Genomic DNA, 18,307 nt, shown 5'->3' with positions numbered 1-18,307 from the left:
CTTGATTGTCTGTTGAGAAGACCATTCCGCCTACTCTGTTGGGGGGGTGCACAATAGGTTTTCTCCGCTGCTGCCTGTCCATTAGCTCTGATTGCCAACATAATCCCAGGAGGCAGACTGCAGTGGCTGGTGCTAGTGGGACTTTTGCAAGTGATAGAGGGTGCAATCTATAGAAAACTTGTAAGATATTATAATTAATTATATTCCATAGCACTGTTGCGGTGTTTTATCTTAAAATAAAAAAATCTAAATTGTCAGTTGTATTTTTTCACAGACAAGACTCCTGTAAATGAACATCCAGAAAAACTTTAAAATGTTCCCCTACAGGCTTTTCTGTGTTGCCTTTCTTAGTTTCAAATTTGTGACAGTGCTGAAATTATATCTCATCTAAGCAAAGAAGTAGAAGCCACACACCTAGGAATTTAGATTGAACTTTTGTTTGGGAATTTAGATTGAACAAGAACCAGATAGAAGTTATCTTCTTAATGAAAAATAGAAGATACTGGAAAGCCTCGGCCCAGAAGGTGTTATTCCAATGCTCACACCAATGGCATTAGGTTTCTACAAAGAAAAGATACCCAGACAACAACTGATACACAGGTGTCATAGGCAAGCTTGTATACTTAGCAATGACAACAAGACTGGATATTGCCAGGGGCTGTAATGTATTACTTAAATAATTTAGCTTACTCGTCACAAAGACTGCATTTAAAAGGGTGATAAGATACTTGAAGCGATTGCCAAGAGACAAGTGCCAAGGACTGTGAGGCAAGCTGGACCTTGTTGATGGCTTACAGAGTGTTGGAATAGAGGCATGCCTGGACACTGGGGGGTGCTGCATTAGTTTGTCCAATGCAGAAGGTGTGTACATTTGCAGATCTTAAAGTGACTATCCTAAAAGTGAATTTCAAAAATAGGACACAGCAGGAGATTGCTGAGATACCACTATAACCACTGGCCAACTCCTACCTTTTCCCAGGTTTGGCCCAGCTCAGGGGCATTGTTAAGGGGGTGCCCAAGGGTGCCCACACCCCCTAAATTTGTAGGGAGCCCCTCCCTAAATCCCCCAAGGCCCCATTGCCATAGATAGTAGAGACCCCCACTCTATGATGTTACCAGGCCCTGGTTCTTTTAAGGACCTTGCATAGCAAGGCCTCTGGCTCGGCCCCAGCACCACCACCACCCCGAAACTGGAAAGTCTACACCCCTGCCCAGGGTTGAATTGGGACACTGGATTTTTCTTGCACTGCAGATACTTATTTTCTGTACATTGTACCTATGCTCTATGAAGCTAATTACAACCTATATTACAGCTAGCTTCCTGACACCTCTAATTTGCGATACCCCTCCCACCCTCAAGCTGGATTATAAAGACTCTGACATCTTTCCACTCTATGTATCTGAAGAAGTGAGTTCTGACTCTCCGTAGCTCATACCAGCTAGAGAGCCAGTTTGGTGCAGTGGTTAAGAGTGCGGGACTCTAATCTAGAGAGCCTGGTTTGATTCCCCACTCCTCCACTTGAAGCCAGCTGGGTGACCTTGGGCTAGTCACAGCTCTCTGGAGCTCTCTCAGCCCCACCCACCTCACAGGGTGTTTTGTTGTGGAGATAATAATGGCATACTTTGTAAACCGCTCTGAGTGGGCATTAAGTTGTCCTGAAGGGCGGTATATAAATTGAATGTTATTGTTATTATTATAATACCCTGGAAATCTAGTTGGTCTCTAAGGTGCTACTGGACCTGAACCGTGCTCTTCTACTACAGAACGACATGGCTACCCACCTGAAATTATGTGTACTGAGAAGCAAGTACTCTCATTTCAAAAGATTCTACTTTTAAGGGAGTATTCAAGTAATAATAGGGATCCCTGTGTATCTGCTTAAAAGCAAATCTCACAGAATCCAGCAACTAGGCAAGTGTAGCCTCTAGGATTTCTTGCCTGAGAATGCTTTGCTAATGAACCCAGAGCATCTTATTAGTTCTCAGTATGTCTGCATGGAATAGCTTCAGTTAGGCAACTTGTTGGTCTACAATATTTATTTATTTATTATTTATTTATTGCATTTCTAGACCGCCCCGCCCATCAGACGGGCTCAGGGCGGTGTAACAACATACAATTTGTAACATATAGTTTAAAAACAATAAAAATACTATAACTAAACATTAAAACACTATTCCACATACAATACATTTTCTCTGGAATTCGGCTGCATCTTGCAGACCAGGAAAATTTCTAGGGTCTAAACTTTGGAGAGTCAAATCTTGTTGGTCCCGAAGGTACCACTGGCCTAAAATCCTGCCGCGCACGGGAGGGGCCCGGAGGCTAGCAACTCCTGCCCTTCTTTTGGTCCTCTGTCCCGAAAGCTGATCCGACTGGGGCAAACCTAGGGCGGTCCAGCGCCCCGCTTCCCTGGGGCAACCCAACAGCAACGGCGCTGCCGAGACGCGGGGCTGCTTGCGGGAAGAGCCAGGGGGCGCAGGGCCCGGATCCCGCGGGTTGCCACGGCCGCTCCGCCACGAGAAACGTGCGGGGAGGCGCCCGGCTCGGCCTTCGCGACCAAGTGCCGCCCCCGCCCCGCGACGGCCTCCCCGGCCAGGCTCTCGGGCGCCCGTTCGCGGGGCTGGCGTTGCTCCGCGCACCCGCCGGACCGCCCACCACACTGGCGCCTCGGCCCGCCTCCCTTCCCCGCCGACGAGCGGGCGGAGCGCAGCCTCTGCCTGGCGACGGGACGCGCTGGCTGGTCCGCCCTCCCCGCGAACCGGTGGCTGCGCCGGCGGGAGGAGGGCGCGGGGCGCGCGGGCTCAGCCTTCCTGGCGGCGAACGATGCGGCTCGGGGCTGCCTCTCCCGGGGAACCGGCTCTGCTCCCAGGTAGGCGGCACCTCCGCTCCCCGCCCCGCCGCCGCGAGGGCTTCTGCTTCGGGGGAACGAGCCCCCCACCCACCCACCCACCCGGGCGGCCGCTGCTGCTGCTGCTGCTGCTGCTTCCGCGCCCTTCTCGTCCACGGGCAGCCGCGCGCTGGGCACTGCCCAAGCCAGCCAGCCAGCCGGCTGACCGGCCGATGGGCTCCGCGGTGGGGGCGCCGGGGAGGGGCGCGCTTCCTCGGGGGTCTCGCTCGCTTAGGGTCGGCTGCGAGCCTAGGCGGGTCTTCGCAGGCCCCGGGCGAAGCGGGAGGAAGAAAGCGCCGGCCTGCCAGACAAGGGCGGCGGCGGCGGCTCGCCCAGGCTGCCCTCCTGCCCGAGTCGCAGCTGCCGCCGCCTACGCCAGCCTCACGACTCGGCTCTTGCGCTGCCCTGCCCTGCCCCGCCCGGAGCGGCTTGAAGCCGGCTTGGAGAGGGACGGCTCGCTAAGGCTTCCGCCGGCCGACGTGGAGGAGAGCGGCTCCGCGGGGCGGAGGAGGCCCAGCCAGCCCCCGGGGGAGCGGACCCCAAGGTTGGCGGGAGCCGAGCGCCCTTGCCGGCGAGGCGGGCGGAGGGCGGCGGGGCGTCGCTGGCTCGGCTTTGTCTGCTCCGAGGGGAGGGCGTCGAGCGAGCCGCTCAGTCCGGGTGGGGAGCCTGGGCAGCTGCGGCGCCGGGGCGCGGGCCTCGGGGGCGAGGCGAGGGCAGCGGGGCGCAGCAACCTGCAGCTCGCCTCCAGGGCGCGGCGGCGCGAAAGCCTGTGGGGGCTGCCCGGGCTCGTCGCCCTCAGCCGCGCCGAGCCGCCCCTGGTGGTTGTGAATAAACGGAGGAGGGGAGACGGCGGGGAGCCGCCTCGGCTGGAGAACTGCAATGCCCGCCCGAGGAACTCCTGGAGCCGAGGCCAGAAACTTCAGCTAGTCCGAAATGGGCCCCCGGGCACGGCCGGGAGCTGGCTGCAGGGGCTCCTCCGCCTGCCTCCTGCGCTGGCCGCCCTTGTTTGGGGGCACCGGTCAGAGCTGAGGCCTCCCGCAAGCCCTCCTCTGCAGGTCTTTTTCCCCAGCAGTGGCTGGCACCTTGGCCGTGATCTGCAGTTCCCCTTGAAGCTCACCTGGTGCCTACACAACTCTGTTTTAGGAGCCAGGTGTTTTATGCGCTGGGCTTTATATTTTTCATGATTTGGCCTTTTTATTTTGCGAGCGCTGCTTCAGGCAAGTTTATTTAAAAGTTTTAAGTAAATAAAATCAAGGAATCCCCATGTAAACTGACAAATCATAGAAGTCAGCTCTTACATAGCGTAAAGCCGCTGTGTCCAGTGCTTGTCAGTTATTCCCATGTGGTGGTGATGATATTCTTTGCCTGGAGAACACTGGAGAGCAAGAGCAGGTTGCCGAGTGAGTTGGCAGAATACTTTCTGCATTCTTCCCCTTATAGCTTCATAAATAAAAGGGCTAGACCTTGGCCGTTTCCACACACGTTGAATAATCCACTTTCAATACGCTTTAGTGCACATTTGTAACTGATTTTCCATGTGTGGAACAAAAAATCCACTTCTAAAGGATAACTAAAGTGCATTGAAAGTGCATTATTCAACGTGTGTGGAAACGGCCCTTCTCAGACTGAGATTCATAGAAGGGTTAAGAATCGTGGAGTTTTTTTTTTGTGAACGACATCTTTGGTGTGTGGTAGAACTGTGAGGAGGGCATATATGCTTAGTCAAAATAAAGGGTAACTTTCTCCGTTAACATTTTAAATTGATTTTAATATAATTTCCATAGCATATACTAATCACAATATTATATAACATTTTCTCTTTATATGTATAATACTGGTGGAGGTGAACAGCTGGAGGGGGCTTGCTTGTAGAAGAGAAGAGTAAAATGGCCTGGGTTTCCTCAAGACAATTTTTCGTTCGCTGAATCCAGCTTCTTTGTAAGATGTCAGAGGTAGCTAGGGTTTTTTTTTCTTCCTGTGAGGGCAGTGGAAGGGTGCATAGTACTGGGGGAAGGGACTGACAAAGTGAGGAGGGGAAAAGAAGAAGGAATCACAGCTCTATGGGGAAGTCAAGTTTGTATGGGAATAGAATGGTAGTGGCCTTTCTCCTGCCCTGCCCATTCTCCAAACCCCACAGATCATTGTATATGGGGTTATCTCATCAGCTCCAGAATGTAGACTAGGCTGAGACGTTGTGACTTGTACATTTAGCAGCATTGCCATAATCTGGAACAAATTGATGGGGTCTCTGCTTTCTCTTGAAGAAAGGAGCCATTTAATAGAAAACTGTATAGAGGTGAAGGAGATTGATTTGGGTTTACACACATCAGTTTTTCAGCCCACAAATGAAATTGGGAAACTTTTCTGTGTCAGTTTGTTGCATGAAATGAAGCCTTGTACATGTGTTTATGAGTGTGAGGAATGCACAGCTGAAGGCACTAAAAAAAGAAATGGGGTGAATCAGTGTCAAGTATGCTGTTTTGAGCGTGAGGGGAACGAGTGCCGTGCTTTGTTTTCTGTGGCAAAGCCTCTTATTTTTTTTAAACTGCTGTATGTATGCTTGCGCTTGCCAGTTTTCACCACTCATTAGGAAAGACTTGTTTCCATGACAGTGTGAACTCTACAATTATTCTAGTTATCTTTCTGTCCAGGCTTGGTTTTATAGTGGTATAGACGAACGGGCTACGTCATACTATCCTGCTTTGATACAAACCTCTTCCTTAGCACTGGTTGATTAAAAATGTCCACTCTTCTTCCATCTGTGCTTGTTGTGGAAAGGAGATAAAAAGTGACCGGCCTTTTAGCACTGTGTATGGTATCTGGTGGTTTAGCCTGTGTTCTGCAAAAGCACTCTGCGATCTTAGTGGCAGTCGCCTCCTAAGGTGAAAGGGATTTCTAAGAGCATTGTAACTCTAGGCCTGCCGATAATTTCTTTTTATTTTTCAAAGCAACTCTGGATGCCTTTCTGTCCTCTTCTAAGCCAGAATGAGAGGAAAGGGGTCAAGAAAGCAGAACACTACTACAAAAAACACACACACATAACTCCCTTTCCCACTCTGTGCTGTCCATCAGACCAGAATACACAGATGGATTTTCTGTGTAGATCTGCTTAGGATAGTTTGCAGATCGTTTTTTTAAAAACAGAGAACGGATTTCTACTATAAAGCTTGTTCAGACCCAGTGGACAGGAAGTTTCAGTGATGGTCTGGTTTTTACTGAGAAGTAAATCCCTTTGCTTTTAAAAAATACATATTCCTAAGTAACTGGGCGCAGGATGGAAGCTCTGAATGTGTGAAAATGCCTTGTGCTAAGTCAAACCAAGTGATGCGAAGGGCCAGGGGAAGAATTGGGTTCCCCCTGTTTTATCCCGAGGAACATTTTTCAAATTTTCTGTATTTTCTCTTTTACAATTAATGAAATGCTTCTTAAGGCAAGGGTTTTCAGTTCAAAATATATAACATGAAAGAGTTTGAGAACTTTTTTCAGATTTTTCAAATGGAGGATTTAGGGAGCGCTAAAAAAAACTTTTGTTGCTTCTGAAAAGAGAGAAGTGAAAAACAAGTTGTAAATGATGCATTGTATGTTGTTAAATTAGAAAAAGAAGCTTAAACTTATTAGAAAAATAATAACTCAACTCAAAAGTAGTAACCCTCAACTTTGTGGGTTTTTCCCCCTAGAAAAAATGAATGAGAGGGTTTCTTACGGTTTTTGGAAATTTTACTTCTGTAGTCAGACCACTTATCCAGGCAGTCAAGGATTGTCTACTCTGAGGAGTAGTAGAACTGAGGATTGTATCCACAGATCATTCCCTGCTAGGCTTGCCAACTTCTAAACTTGTTCTTTTAATACCAGTTTGAAAAGGTTCACCTGCCCAGCTCTGTATATTAAACTGCCATTATAGAGACAGGATATTCCTGACCGGTTGGCAAGCTTATTCCTTGCCCTTCTACCAGAAAGACTTTTACTTGGAGATATTAGTCCCTGCGCTTGGGGACCCCCCCCCCATTGTGGGGAAGTTATCATCTAAATGGCCTGTGCTCTCTCCAACAATATGTGTTAATCACACTTTTAGAGTAAAAATCATTTGTATTCATCAATGTAGATATGATTCAGAATAGTAAGTTTAATTCTTTAATTTTATAGAATTGTTTTTCTTTTATTAACATGATATAAACTGCATTTAGTCTAGGGATTATGTTTTTGTTACAGGTAATATTGTGGGATTGGATTTTGGAGCTGGCAAGTCATTTGTGGAGCCCTGACCGGGATAGCCCAGGTGAGCCTGATCTTGTCAGATCTCAGAAGCTAAGCAGGGTCAGCCTTAGTTAGTAATTGGATGAGAGACCTCCAGGGAGGACCAGCATCGCAGAGGCAGACAATGGCAGATCACCTCTGTTAGTCTCTCTTAGCTACCAGGGATTGCCATGAGTCATCTGTGAGGCAGCTATGACTTCAGGGCAATCTCCATTAGTAGTTTCTGGAAGCCTGGCAGCAAACTTGAGTTTTGTTTGTTTGTTTGTTTGTTTGTTTATAGTCCGCCTTTCTCACTGAGACTCAAAGTGGATTACATAGTGTGAGATCAGTACAATCAGTACAATCATCAAGGACAAGGGTAGGCATTGGAACCATGGAGCCCATGGTTCCCAACTTGTTGGCGAAACATCCGAGACCCCCTCCCTACAATACTACCCTCCTATCTGAATAAAAAAGCCTTTTTGAATAATTCAGTTTTGCATTGTTTGCGGAAAGCCAAGAGCGTGGGAGCTCTCCTGACCTCCTCAGGCAGGCTGTTCCATAGGGTAGGGGCCACCACAAAGAAGGCCCGTGTATGGGCTGCAGTTGATTTTGCCCATGTGCAGGCTGGCACCTGCAAGAGACTGTTCGGATGCGCGAAGCTGCTGTGGAGGGACATAGGGAGGGAGGCAGTCCCATATGTCGGGCCAAGGCCATGAATAGCTTTGTATGTAATAACCAGTACCTTGAATTGAGCACGGTAGCTGATAGGTAGCCAATGGAGTGACTGCAGGATGGGAGTGATGCGCATGCTCCTGCTCGCTCCTGACAACAGTAGAGCTGCAGCATTTTGCACTAATTGGAGCCTCCTAGTTAACTTAGATGGAAGACCAATATATAGTGCATTACAATAGTCAAGATTTGATGTTGCCATAGCATGGATCCAGGTGGCCAGGTCGGCTGTGTCAAGATAAGAAGCCATCTTCCAGGCTAGAGTGAGGTTGTAGAAAGCATTTTTTTGCAGCTGCCTTAACTTGTTTTTCTAGTAGTAGCACTGGATCCAGTATAACCCCTAGGCTCTTAACCGACTCTACAAGGGTCAGGCAAACTCCATTAAAAGTAGGGAGTACAATGTCTTCCAGGATATCTGATTTCACAACAAGCATCACTTCGGTCTTGTCTGGGTTTAATTTCAATTTGTTATTTTTCAACCATTTCACCACAGTTGTCAGGCAGTGATCCAAGATTTCTACTGCATCCTGTGGGGACCTGGATAGCGAGATATAGAATTGAGTGTCATCCGCATATTGATGACATCCAACTCCATAGCTGAGAATGAGTTCTCCTAAAGGCTTTATGTAGAGGTTGAATAACTTGGGAGATGAGATTGTGCCCTGTGGAACCCCACAAGATAGTTCCCATTCTGGAGATAGCTGATCTCCAATGGCAACCCTTTGAGTCCGTTCCATGAGAAACCATTTAAACCAGTCCAAGGCACATCCTTTGATGCCCACTTCTGTTTCTAAACACCTCAACAGGATGGCATGGTCTACTGTGTCAAAGGCTGCAGATAGATCCAGGAGGAGCAATAAGGAGGTGTGGCCCTTGTCTATATTTAGCTTGAGATCATCCACTAATGCTACTAGTGCTGTCTCTGTCCCATACCCTGGTCTGAAGCCTGATTGGAAAGGGTCTAGAGCGCTAGCATTTTCCAAGAAGATCTGGAGTTGGTCAGCTACGGCTGTCTCAATCACTTTGCCCAGAAAGGGCTGATTAGAGACTGGGTGATAATTGGCTACATCAGTTTTGTCTAGGGATGGTTTTTTAATTAGCGGATGAATAACTGCCTGTTTGAGGGGCTGGGGGAAGGTGCCCTGAGTTAGCGATTGATTTACAGTACTTCTCAGTAGTTCACTTATTTGATCTTTACCTGATTTCAACAGCCAAGATGGGCAAGGATCAAGTGTTTATCTTTTATTTTAGTGAATACCCAAGTATATCAAAGTACCTGTCTGTCTGTCTACAGTTATATCTATATATACATGGTCAGATAATAAGGTTCTTAAACTAGAAGTCAGGATTTGTTCACTGAGAAAGCTTGTATCAGCTATAAACTTGATGAATCACAATATCATCTTAACCTTTCTGTGCTTTTTGTTGTCAGCTCTGAATAGAGATGTGAGGTCTGGGAAAAAACTAAACAATTTGGAAGAAAAAGAGATTTTCCTTGGGGATTTTGAGAATTTTTTCAGTGTTTCTGTCAAAAAAATAAAAATGATGGAAATAATGAAATATTTTATCTTTTGGAATCAGTTGAATGCTTTTTGAAACAAGGTTTTACTTGTCTTAAAATTGTGGGGGGAAATTATGGTCTTCCTTACAATATTAGATAATGATAATTCTTCTGTATATTATAGAAATATACACTGTATTTCCAAAAATATATTTATAGTATTAACATGAATAATTTTGGGCAACCAGTAGTATACATCCAATCCAATCCAGTCCTAGCCATTTAATTGTGTCCGATCCTTGGCTACTCTGTAGAGCGTATCCCTCCAGGCCTTTCTATCTCTGACTGCTTCTTTCAATTCCTTCATGTTCAGTCCAGTGTCTTTCATGATGGTATCCAGCCAGCGGGTTTTTGGTCTTCCTCTCTTCCTCATTCCACTCACCATTCCTAGCATCATTGATGTTTCTAGTGAGTTCATAATATGATTAATGATAATAATTTTTAAATAGTTTAGTGGTTTCAGTGCTATAAAGTTTAACTGGATAACTGAATATACAGTTGAAATTAGAACACAAATTTTGTAATAAAGAACAGATAATGTAGTACTCGGACAGGAACGCTGTCAATGCATTCACAGCAAGCCTACCAGTATTATTATCAACGAGCACATTATAGCATGTTATTTGTTGACCAATTATTCACGTTTAAACAATAAACATATCCTTGTATTGTCGAAGGCTTTCACGGCCGGAGAACGATGGTTGTTGTGGGTTTTCCGGGCTGTATAGTCGTGGTCTTGGCATTGTAGTTCCTGACGTTTCGCCAGCAGCTGTGGCTGGCATCTTCAGAGGTGTAGCACCAAAAGACAGAGATCTCTCAGTGTCACAGTGTGGAAAAGATGTTGGCAGGTAATCTCTGTCTTTTGGTGCTACACCTCTGAAGATGCCAGCCACAGCTGCTGGCGAAACGTCAGGAACTACAATGCCAAGACCATGGCAATACAGCCCGGAAAACCCACAACAACCAAACATATCCTTGAAATATATTGTGTATAATCCTGATCCCACAGTTCCTTGGACCTCCCCCTCCCAGGCCCACTCTCAGAGTCCAGAGCTTGGAAACTAAAGAGCTGCCGGTTGACCTCAGGAAGACCAACTGCTCTACTCTCCAGGGGAGGGGGCAAGTGGAATGAGGGCTGACAACGGCACCCGCATGGGAGAAGACATGTTTGCTCTGCACAGTCGTTGGAGGGCATGAGAGGATCCTCTGAGCCGCAAGAGAGCGGTGTGGGCAGACTGTGTCTTTCTTGGCCTAGCAACTCAGAAGACAGGTGGTACACAATTTGTAGGGACGTTCTGAAAGGTAGCCCCTGACTATTACCATCGCTGAATCCTACCCCATGTTTCCAGAGGCGCCGAACACTTACAACACTGATCAGACGATGCGCCAATGTGCCTGCCTGGACCTGCTCCCGGCATAGCTGGTGAGTAGCTTTCATGCTGTGTGAGTAGTGAACCCTGATGCCCCAGCATCTCATGATGAGACACTCAAGAGCCACAGTGTCCAGTCTGGGATCCTCAGGACCCAGGCCTAGTGCATCCCTCACCACGAGGTGAAGGTTGTGGGCCATGCAGTAAATGCACTTGAGGCCCACTTTCACTGCCTCTGCCCAGATACTTTTGCTGCCATCGGTCTGTCAAACTGACAGCTCTCGTTCTCCTGCCGCTCGGGGGACAGGAGAACAGGGCTGTCAACTTCACTTATCTTGCGCCATTGGCTGAACCCAGTGCGGGGTGAGTGAAACTGACAGGCCTATTCTGCTGCCTGAGCAGGAGGAGAATGAGAGCTGTTAGTTTGACAGACCCTCCGCCGGCCTCAGCCCATGGGCTGAACCCAGCACGGGGTCTGTCAAACTGACAGCTCCTGCCACTCGGGGGACAGGAGAACAGGGCTGCCTGAGCGGCAGAAAAAAGGGGCTGTCAGTTTCACACACAATCAGCGGCGCCAGCCTTTACAAACAGCTTTACAAACTGCTGACGACTCGTACAAACCGGGTCAAAAAAGTTGTGGTGTTTGTAGAAAATATGGTCCCACAAACCACGAATCGGCCTGGTTCGTGCATTTTTTTGCTTTGTATTGTGATTCATGCCCACCTCTGCCCCGGACACATGTTTGTGGTTTTCATATCCTTTCTGGGATCTACTGGAAACATGAGATAGAACATCATCTGCATATTGATGACAATTCAGGCAAATCCAGTTTGGGTTCCACAACTAAGTTTTGGTCCCGCCCCACCTCCAGCAGCTTCATGGAAATGTTAAAAGTCATTGGGGCAAAATGGGCCTGGAAACGCAGTTGCCCAGCACCACCATCTGAAATCTCTCTTGAAGGTAGGATTGAAGCCACTACTGCATAGTACGTCCTAGTCCTAACCCCAAAAGGTTATCCTGAAGGCTACCATGATTAATAGTACTGAAAGCTGCTGAGAGGACCTGGAGGGCTGACAGGATTGTACTCCCCTATCCGGAGAGGATCTCACGCTAGATGAATTTGCACATGCAGCACTCTTTACCTGCACTGCCATGTCTCCTGCTTTGCTCCTACAAGCTGGTGTGGGGAGAGTCGATTGCTCTTTCAAACTTTGAGCTGTTGAGCTTGTTGCCCCTCCCCTTTACCACTCCTGTTAGCAAGACCAAACTGGCCTGGAGTATTTATAGACACCAGGCTTTCAACATTCAAAATATAAGAAAATTTAATAAATATAAAAAAATATGCGGTTCAATAGGTTGAGCAGAAGAGAAGTGAAAACACACAGTCCTCTCACCTATGCTCAGCACTTATCCCAAACAATGTTTAATTAGAGCAGGCTAGTATTTCTTGAAGATGTAGTGTTACAAAAACGCATAATTACTTTAGTTAGCCGAGTTGGGACTTCTTCCAAATTTTCCCTTGCCGTATGGGCAAGATGGATTAAAGACAGAGCTCCTTCATAGCTTGTGTGTCTCTTGTCAGAAGCCACAAGATAAGAGAGCTGCTTTCCGTCTTTCTATTTTCTGAAAATTCACAATCTCCTGAGTTCGTAATCTCCATTTCCCCCCTTTTTTTTGCGTCAAGAAGAAGAGAAATTAGCCGCATGGCTGTCTCCAGTTCACTTGAGTTGTGACTTTCTAGCAAGGTATGAAACAGCCGTGGCTCATCATTTGCATAACTAAGAGCTTGAATGCTCTGTGCTTGGGAGATGGATGCATCATTTCTGGTGCTTGTACTCTCTGCCCGCTACAGTTTTGCATGGATACAGTATAATCCAATAGTTGAATTATTGGCAGTGAATTTAAGAGATGAGGGCTTTTTTCCACAGTCTTCCTTGGACATTTTGACCACAAAGCTTAAGAGTCTTGAACAGTTTTTACTCATGGATTGCAAATCTGGTGCCACTGATCTTGCTTCTCCTTTCCCCAGACCCGTCAGTTCATTATTTTCATCTATCATTTTTGGCAAGTATCCTGTTTCACTTGAGCGATCAAGTTCCTACAACAAAAAGAGAAAAATATTTCTGTTTTAGCCAAGGGAGTGATATATTTTCCCCAAATGAATAATAGTTCAGACTCAGCATTTAATTAACAATTTTTAAAAGCCTTAGAGCATTTAAAACTACAACAATAATAATAAAGAATATAGATGTAATCTCTTAATTTGTTTACTCACATAGGATTTCTGAAGTAGAATTTTCCTAAATGATGTTCCACCACTACTTTGTAATAGCTTCCTGTATGTATTTTGTATTTTTCATGTTTCAGCATTATTATGACTAGTCAAGTAATTCAAACAAGCCTTGACAATTCTTTCCCAGATCTAGGAGCCAGGCCCAAAATTGAGGAGCTAGAGTAATTTTTCCCAGCATTAGATACCTCCCCCTAGGATCATTAGAGCCCACCCTCTATCAGATGGTGAAAGTAGTTGCTGTAATGCTCAGGTCTGTGCATTTTCAGAACTTCCTCCAACCTAAGAATGTTACCTGAATTGGTCTCCTTGTGAGTAAGAGAATTGTGGAGGAATTAGCAAGCAAGGAAGATGGCTAAGTGAGAGGTCGGTAACTATGAGATCTTTTTCATCAATTTTTACGAAGTCCCTTCCAATTATAGCAGACGAGGCTGATGCTTAAGTTCAAATAATCTTTTATTAGAAGGAAAAATGCATGCACGTACAGAAATTTGGGGGAATAAATGGTCTCACACACAGAGTCCTAGGAAGTTGGGATAGAGGGAGGGGAATATCTACTTATCCTGAATAGTAGTCCAGTCCACAGGAGAAGAGAGTTGCTTCAAACGTCCAGCATCCTCGGCCAAGAGAGAGCAAGAGGCTTGGGGCAAACCCCAAGGGAACAGCACTTTGGATACGGTAAGCATGTATGGAAAGAGAGAGGCTTAGGGAAGCGACCCTAAGGGAGCAGCCAAGAAGCATGCACAATTTGAACGGGCCAAGGCACTACTCTTTATAGGGCAAAACATTCCCTGAGGTGGGGTAGCTCACCTAACTGCTAGAACAAAGACTCCAACAGTCAGTTCTTGGGAGTAACAAAAGGTTTGACTACCTTGATTGGTAACTGCTGGGGCATGTGAAAGAGAATGCAAAATTTGTTCTAGCGCTGCGCAAAGGTGCAGTTTGCTAATGAAGTCCACCGGAGCAGAGTTGATGAATTTAGTTAGGGAATGTACCTTTCCAGGAATGAATTATAAATACTTATGAATGTCATTTAATTAGCTCCTCAATCAAGGACAAGAGACCTCATCACGGAAGGAGGGAAAGGAATGTGTTAAGTGGGGATGACTCTGCAAGGCCTTTGTTGCGCTGGACTCCTCCTAGAGCTGGAGGGACTACAAATCCAATCACCACTGATCACCCTGCATTCCTATGCGGCATTCCATTCATGCCAGGGTGTTCTGGGTGGGACTCAGCAACTGTTAGCTGGAATTCCCCTGACTGCAATTCAAACTGCCATTTTAAGTCCAGGGGCCTGGTCACATTTAATATCACAGCTAGCCATATTAAATGGCTATTAAAGATGGTGGAGGCTGGGCCGACAGCGTACAAGAAGATGGGATTGTGGCTGGGTCCTCCATCCACCCAGTTATACCACTCAGTTAATCTTCTCCCTCAGTTTTGTACTTAAATTTTTCTTTGCTGACAAAATGCTGCAGTCTGCAATTCTGTGCATGCTTACCTGAGAACAAAACCTTCTGAGCTTAGTTACGTCCAAGAAAACAAGCCTATATCTAGCCTGGCAAGTCAAAAAGAAGCTCTGGGGGAATCCGACAGTGCAATTCTATGTAGAATTACTCGAGTCTGAGCCTGTTAACCTCAGTGGAGTTAGACTGGAGGAACTGTCCATAGGAAAGCACTATAAGGACCCTGTATCTTCTGGCGATGTCCTAATCAAAAGAAATTAGCTTTCAAATGAAAAAATCTTTTCAGATTGTGTATTTTTGTGTATACTTTTCTGCTGTTATATTTAAAGAAGCCTACATATCATAGGCAGATGAACTATTTATATTATTATACCCTAAATGCACATGGTACTTTCTACTGAAAAAGACAGGAGAAAAGCTTAAAGTCAGGTTTCTGCCCCTAAGGAGCTTACAATCTAAATTTAGACAGAGGAATAGAGAGCAGAGATAGCATAGAGGGAAAGCTGCAATTAATGGTCATTGAGTCACAAAATAGCCCTTAAAATATAAGCAACTCCATGGTTGTATGAATATTTTAGATGTTAGATTAGTGTCAGTCCCTGGCAGTTAAATCCCCAAGTTCTCCACAGTTAACGCACAGGTGTTCCAGTTGAAGTAACTTTATTAGAGATCTGTTCAGTACAAGGTGTTCAGACAGTGAAATTGGCAGAAGTGACGTAGGTGGGGCTATCAATGTTGGAATATTCCCGTCTTTGGGAAAGAGGACTGTTAAAAGGGGGGGTGGAGTGACATTGTTTTAGAGTAGATGGTGAGAAAGATGAACTTACCTTTGGTTGTCGAAGGCTTTCACGGCTGAAGAACGATGGTTGTTGTGGATTTTCCGGGCTGTATAGCCATGGTCTTGGCATTGTAGTTCCTGACTGTGTAGTCCACACTGTGACACTGAGAGATCTCTGTCTTTCGGTGCTGCACCTCTGAAGATGCCAGTCACAGCTGCTGGCGAAACGTCAGGAACTACAAGGCCAAGACCACGGCTATACAGCCCGGAAAATCCACAACAACCATTATCTTTGGTTCTCAGGAAGAATATATCTTGAGCCAGTTTCAGCTGGCAGTCAAGGACACTGGCTCAGCGGAGCGAGAAAGAGAAAGTAAATTTGTTATCTTTCTGCTGGGCCTGCAAGACAGAGATGTTCCACCAGGCATTTGGTGGGGGCTAGGCTGCCCTCTCGCTGGCCATACCACTGAAGACCATCCACCACCCATGTAGGAGCTCATATGTGTGATGCAGGGCATGATGCAAGAGCCAAGCCCTGCGTCTAAAATGCTGTATTTTAATATTTATATCCGCCAATTTTAACTTTTAATGTTTTTATGTTTTTATTGTTTTAATCTTTATGTAAAAATTGTATGTTGTTACACCACCCTGAGCCTGTCTGACGGCAAGGGCGGTCTAGAAGTGTAATAAAATAAATAAATAAATAAACATTTGCGAGATAACCTACTGGCATTGCAGCAATAAAAAACTTCCCATACTCTTAGAGACCCGAGGCAGAGCCCATATACATTCATGGCAGATATGCACGAGGCATATATGACATACTGCCCACCCCAAAAAAGCCCTCCCATCTTAACAAAGGACCTGGTTTGTTTGGATAAGCCTTATGAAATTTAGGTGTCAGTTTGGGAGCATTTACACCTGAGGCTTTTACCCCCACTCCCTTTGTAGTGCAGTTATCCATCCACCATGAGGGGGGAAGGAGTTCCTCAATCCGGATGCCATTTGTCAGGAGGGGGTGCTTTCTTCAGGAAGCTGAAATGGAATATGGGGTGGACATTTTTTAAGTTCTTGCGTAGATTTACCTCTACAGTGACTTCATTTATTATCTTTTTGACCTGAAATGGTCCCAGAAATTTCCACCCCAGTTTTTTGCTGGGTTGCTCCCCCCCTTAGATTCTTAGTGGAAATGTACACATAGTCCTCTGGTTGTAGTTTCCATGGAACTGATCGCTTTTTATCAGCCTATTTTTTGTAATCCTCTTGGCTTTTTCCAAAGTTTTTAATTCCCATTGAGTTGTTAATGTAGACCACCACTCTTTTAGGTCTCCTGGTGTGTCGTTGCCTGGGGTCTTTACAAAAGGCATTGTGGTGCCCTCATAACCATGTGCTACCATAAAGGGGGAGGCTCCTGTGGAGCTGTGTACCGAGTTGTTATAACAATATTTGGCAAAACCTAGAAAATCATTCCAATTATCTTGCTGGTAATTGATGTAGCACCTTAAAAATTGTTCTAACAATTAACCCTCTCTGTTTGCCTGTCGGTCTCAGGATGATGGACGGAGCTAAGCCCTTGTTCAATTCTAGCCATTTTCAATAGCTTCTGCCAAAAGTTAGCAACGAACTGGACTCTGTGGTCTGATATCACCAGATTTTTTTCGTATGTGGTGGATGTATATACATACCTCCAGTTATTGTAAGGGTGAAGATTATATCAATAGGATTGGAAGAACAAATTCCCTATAAACCAGAGACACTGCTACTGAATTATTTACCTGATTCATCTAGAGATCATCAAATGGTTGCCTTACATATGATTACAGCTGCCAGGCTGGTTTTTGCAAGACATTGGAAACAAAAAAATAGTCCTAGAATACAAGATTGGTTGTTGAAAATAAAGAATATCTATACTTTAGTGAAATTAAGTGTTTATCAGAAAAATAGAGATATTTATAGTATAGATCTTTTATGGTCAAGAGAATGGAACTAGCAATTATATAATTAGAAATAGTATCGATATTGTCAGTTGATGGTGAAGGGTATGTCTTTGGAGACATAGATATGTCTTTGGAGGCAGGATGAGGGGTCTTAGATTAATAATGCTTTAGATTGAGCTGGCCCTGCCTACGTTTGCTTTGTAGTTAGCAATTTGCTTATTCTTTTATCTCTCTCAAACTCTGTACATAATTTAACAGTGGATGCACATGCATGCAGACGTTCTCATTATCTAATTCATAGTTTGATAACTACTGTCTCTTCTTTATGGTTGTATGATGCTACTGTTTAGCCTATATGATGAGTATTCTTTGGTTCTGCTGTCCTGCAATATTGGCTTTCTACCGTAATTGTATAAAGTATCATCCTGAGAAATAATACTTTTCTTCACTTTCTTCCCACATCCATTTGTTCAATTGAACTAGCATTTTCAGTACAGAAAACCATAATACATTATGTTGAAAATGCCTCAGTGCCATTTTGTAGAGTCATTCATTCTCTCAAATGGCATCTGGAATACAATTTAGTCTTACAGGATCACAGACGTTTCTGGTCATAAAGCACTAATAAAGCACTTTTCTCTCACACAGCAGACTGCATTATTTCATTTCATCTCATGTGTTTTTAAAGGAGGAAAAGTACTCAGTTCATAAATGAGAAGGTTAAATGCTGAAATAGTTTACACAGTACTGAAAAGAAGGGAGAAATAAAAATATGCATGTTATGGGCAACTTTCTTTGAGACAGATTCTTTCTTTAATTGAACTATTTTAAAAATATTTTCTTTTACGAGTGCATAATTAAACTATTATAAAGATATCTCTATCTTTATTGAGAAACGCACATTCTTAGTATATATCTTTTCATTGTAAATGCAGTCAATCAGAATGGAAAAGGTAACGTTTACTAAAATTCTTGATGACTAGTCAGGCCTGATTCAGATACGGGCATGAATCAGCCCTGAGCATCTAATTCGGTTTCCTATATCAAATCAT

General features: G+C 45.1%; 1 protein-coding gene across 1 annotated transcript in view; it reads left to right on the top strand.

The window, feature by feature from the left end:
- Nucleotides 1-3,354: 3,354 nt before the first annotated feature.
- Nucleotides 3,355-18,307, top strand: part of SHISAL1 (shisa like 1) — a 107,104-nt gene continuing 92,151 nt past the window's right edge. Inside the window, exon 1 of the mRNA XM_055000867.1 lies at nucleotides 3,355-3,432. The gene's annotated coding sequence lies outside the window, so the exon portion shown is untranslated. The remainder of the gene's footprint in view (nucleotides 3,433-18,307) is intronic.

Source organism: Eublepharis macularius, chromosome 16, assembly GCF_028583425.1.
Source record: "Eublepharis macularius isolate TG4126 chromosome 16, MPM_Emac_v1.0, whole genome shotgun sequence".
NCBI lineage: Eukaryota > Metazoa > Chordata > Lepidosauria > Squamata > Eublepharidae > Eublepharis > Eublepharis macularius.
The sequence above is the reverse complement of the archived record's forward strand: the minus strand, read 5'-3'. Positions and strand labels throughout refer to the sequence as shown.